Source organism: Dasypus novemcinctus, chromosome 11, assembly GCF_030445035.2.
Source record: "Dasypus novemcinctus isolate mDasNov1 chromosome 11, mDasNov1.1.hap2, whole genome shotgun sequence".
NCBI lineage: Eukaryota > Metazoa > Chordata > Mammalia > Cingulata > Dasypodidae > Dasypus > Dasypus novemcinctus.
Genome location: NC_080683.1, coordinates 3,550,736 through 3,554,980, shown reverse-complemented (window position 1 = coordinate 3,554,980; position 4,245 = coordinate 3,550,736). Strand labels below are relative to the sequence as shown.

The following is a 4,245-nucleotide window of genomic DNA, read 5'->3' as shown; positions in this document are numbered from 1 at the left end:
GCCCCAGGTGCCCCAGGTGCTCCAGGTGCCCAGGTGCCCCCAGGTGCTCCAGGTGCCCCAGGTGCCCAGGTGCTCCAGGTGCTCCAGGTGCCCCAGGTGCCCAGGTGCTCCAGGTGCCCTAGGTGCTCCAGGTGCCCAGGTGCTCCAGGTGCTCCAGGTGCCCAGGTGCTCTAGGTGCTCCAGGTGCCCCAGGTGCCCCAGGTGCTCCAGGTGCTCCAGGTGCCCAGGTGCCCCAGGTGCTCCAGGTGCCCAGGTGCTCTAGGTGCTCCAGGTGCTCCAGGTGCCCCAGGTGCCCCAGGTGCTCCAGGTGCCCCAGGTGCCCCCAGGTGCTCCAGGTTCCCCAGGTGCCCCAGATGCTCCAGGAGCCCAAGTGCTGTAGGTGCTCCAGGTGCCCAGGTGCCCAGGTGCTCCAGGTGCCCAGGTGCCCAGGTGCTCCAGGTGCTCCAGGTGCCCCAGGTGCCCAGGTGCCCAGGTGCTCCAGGTGCCCAGGTGCTCCAGGTGCCCCAGGTGCCCAGGTGCTCCAGGTGCTCTAGGTGCTCCAGGTGCCCAGGTGCTCCAGGTGCTCCAGGTGCTCCAGGAGCCCAGGTGCTCCAGGTGTCCCAATTGCTCCAGGTGCCCAGGTGCTCCAGGTGCTCCAGGTGCCCCAGGTGCCCAGGTGCTCCAGGTGCTCCAGGTGCCCCAGGTGCCCAGGTGCTCCAGGTGCTCTAGGTGCTCCAGGTGCCCAGGTGCTCCAGGTGCTCCAGGTGCCCCAGATGCTCCAGGTGCTCCAGGTGCCCCAGGTGCCCCAGGTGCCCAGATGCTCCTGATGCTCCAGGTGCTCCAGGTGCTCCAGGTGCCCCAGGTGTCCCAATTGCTCCAGGTGCTCCTGATGCTCCAGGTGCTCCAGGGGTGAAGGTAGGGGCGGTTTGCAGAAAACAGTATGTAAATTGCATCTTATCCCTTTTCTCATTTGTGGGTTTTTTTGTTTTGTTTTGTTTTTTGAGGTACCCAGGGCGGCGGATGGAACCTGGGACCTCGTAGGTGGGTAGCCAGCGCTCAACCACTGAGCCACATCAGCTTCCGCTCAACTGCTTGAGCTACACCCGCTCCCGTGTTTATATATATGTGTATCTATGTATAATAATCTTTTTTTTTTTCAAGTTTTCAAAGAACAGTCATGCATACCATACAGGATTCCCATACATTGTGTTCGTTTGTATACGCTATATGATGTTAATACATACTGGAAGTTGCTTGTTCCAAATATTTTACTGAAAGGAGGGCATGTTCAAGAGTTTGGCCTGGGGTGGGGGGTGGGGGGTATATGGGAACCTCTTATATTTTTTGAATGTAACATTAAAAAAAAAATAGACCGTTTAAAATAAAATAAAGCACAAAAATAAATAAATAAATAAAAATAAAGGAGGCTAGGATCTAGGGACACTATAACACAGTGATTTCAGTGGCGGTTGAAGAATGTAGTTAACGATGTAAATAAAAGAATATTCTTTAAAAAAAAAAAAAAAGGTTGGCAACCTCGCCCCACACCTCCATTCCAGAAATCCTCCCTAAAGCAGCGGGTGTCGGGGGCTCAGCGGACCACCAGTCGGGAGCTGCGCGGAGGCGCTCGCGTCGGGCCCGGGAGAGAGGGGGAGTCAGCCGGCCGCCGGGGCTCCCAGGCCGGGAAAGGCGCCGCCGCCCGCGGACTCCCCGGCCTCTGCCGCCCCCTCGTGGCCGCGAGGCAGCAGCGCGCAGCCCAGGGCGCGGGGGCGGGAACCGTGGCCCGGACCGGGACGCCGGGCGCGGGGCGCGGGGAGCCGAGCGGGCAGGGGTGCGCTGTGGCCGCAGGCGAGCAGCAGCGGCCTGCAGGCGGAGCGCGGGGCCAGGACCCAAGGCGCCCGAGGGCGTGCCCGGGCTGGGCCCTGGGTCACAGGTGCGCAGGCGCGGAAACGCATCAGGCGGGCACGGAAGGTCAGTGCGCTTAGCGTGTGTAAGGCAGACCCCAAAAGAGAAACCTTTATCGGAGGTCGCGTGGTCGGACTGGGGTGGGACTCTGGGGTCCGAATCCTGCTTCTCGCCTCCTAGTCGTGTGGCGTGGGCACATTTCTTACCTGCTCTGCGCCTTGTTCCCCACCTGTGAGTTCAAAGTCGTAACAGCTCTTGTGCACTTTTTTTAACATACTATTTTTAAATTTTATTTATTTCTCCCCTCCCCCCTCCTTTGCTCTCTGTCTGTTCATTGTGTGCTCATCTTTTTTTTTTTAGGCAGCATCAGGAACTGAACCTGGCACCTCCCGGAGGGAGGCGCCCAGTGGCTTGAGCCATATCCACTCCCTGCTTGTTGTGTCTCTCACTGTGTTTCCTTGTTGTGCCTCTTCATTGCGTCGCCTCGTTACATCATCTCGTGTCAGCTCACTGCGCCAGCTCGCTGTCCTGCTGGTCCTCTTTAGGAGGCACCAGGAACAGAACCTGGGACCTCCCTGTGGTAGGCGGGCACCCAACTGCTTGAGCCACATCGCTTCCCTCTTGAGCACTTTAGTGACTTAATCATGTAATCGTGTTCATTGAAGCTGTTATCCACATTCACTTTACTAGAAAACTGCCTCCTCACGAGGGAAGTGACGGGACAGTGTCGGCTTCTCTGCCCAAACCGAGCCTGCTCACCCGGGGGCTCACGTTGCTTCCCGACCTCGTGGCTCCGGTGAGGACAGAGCAAGAACCGCTCCCCTGCTCCCCTCTCCCCGCTCGGCTCCACAGTAGCCAGGCCAGACCGCGGCTCCTCCTCCCCCACACCCGAAGCGCGCCCTCGGCCACCCCCGCCCCCCCCAGAGGTCATCGTGCTGTGGTGACAGGTGAGGACACAATTCCTGTTCTCAGTTGCCCAGACAACGAGTTGGCCCCGGGGTTTCCAAGCACTCCAGGGGGGCGGGGGAGGCCGAATCCAGGCGGCGGGCGCCGACCCCGGGGCTGAGGCCCCTGCGCCCAGGCCCCGCGCAGGGAGCGGGAGGGGGGGCCCGCGCCGCCCTCCGCGCCAGCCGCCGCGCCCGCCCAGCGCCGGGTGAGGGGAAGCGGGGGGCGGGGGTCCCGCGGAGGCGCCTGCACGGGTGGTCCCCGGGGGCGCTGGCCGGGGGCTCACGCAGGTGAGGAGGGTGGCGGGAAACGGGGAGACCCTGAGGCGGCGCGGGGCCGGCCCCGGGGCTGGAGGCGGGGCCGGGCTGCGGAGGGGGCGGCGGGAAGCCCCTGCCCAGCCTGCTGGAGGAGCCCGCAGCCAGGGGCCCTGCGGCCAGCCCGCGCGGTCAGGGTCCCGGGTCGCAGAGCAGAGCGGGGCGGGGGGGGGGGGGGGGGGGGGGGGAGGGGGCAGGGGCCGACAGCAGGGCCAGGGGCTCAGGGCCGGCCGGCACCGCCCACCTGCCCGGGCACTTGCTCCTGCCCCCCCCCCCCCGCCCAGGTCAGCAGCCCCCTCCCTGGGGCAAGCGCAGTGCGTGGGCTGGGAGAAGGGAGAGCACCTGCTGTCCCCAGAGCTGAGCCTTGACCCTGCAGACCCCAAGCCAAGCCTGCCCGCCCTGAGGGGCAGCGCCGCCGCCCCTGACGTCAGCGCTGCACCCCCTGCCGGCTGAGCACCCAGAAGGGAAGAGCACCCTGACACGACCGTGCTGGCCGCACAGCAGGGGCTAACGCTTGCCCCAGGAGCCGCCCTTCCAGCTCTGCAGCTAAGCACCTGCTGCGTCCTCCCCGTCCCAGACCCCAGGGCAGCCCCCGCCCACCTCAGCCACCAACACCACCTCCAGGAATTCAGGAGGAATGGCCCTCTTTATCCCTTCAGTGCACATTCAAAAGGTAGAGATTGTGGTTTTATTTTAGATTTTTATTTATTTATTTACTTCTCCCACCCCCTCGTTGTTTGCACTCTGTGTCTGTCTTCCTTGTTTCTTTAGGAGGCACCAGGACCTGAACCCAGGACCTCTGTCGTGGGAGGGAGGCACCTAATCACTTGAGCCACCTCCATTCCCTGATTTGTTGTGTCTCATTATGTTTTTTCTTCTTGTGTCTCTTGTTGCATCACCTTGCTGCGTCAGCTTGCCACACCTGCCCATCACACCAGCTCACACTGTCTTCTTTAGAAGGCTCTGGGAACCAAACCAGGGACCTCCCATGTGGCAGGCAGGAGCCCAATCACTTGGGCCACATCTGCTTCCTGAGATTGTTTTTTAAGAACATTTCCTAAGAAATGTAAAAAGGAACCCAGAACACAGAGGGTGGAAGGGC

At 62.1% G+C, this 4,245-nt stretch overlaps 1 long non-coding RNA gene across 1 annotated transcript; it reads left to right on the top strand.

Moving 5' to 3' along the window:
• Nucleotides 1-3,526: 3,526 nt before the first annotated feature.
• LOC131280358 (uncharacterized) lies at nucleotides 3,527-4,026 on the top strand. The gene is made up of 2 exons (XR_009187847.1): nucleotides 3,527-3,816; nucleotides 3,915-4,026. It is a non-coding gene; the product is annotated as an uncharacterized lncRNA (long non-coding RNA).
• The last annotated feature ends 219 nt before the right edge of the window (nucleotides 4,027-4,245 follow it).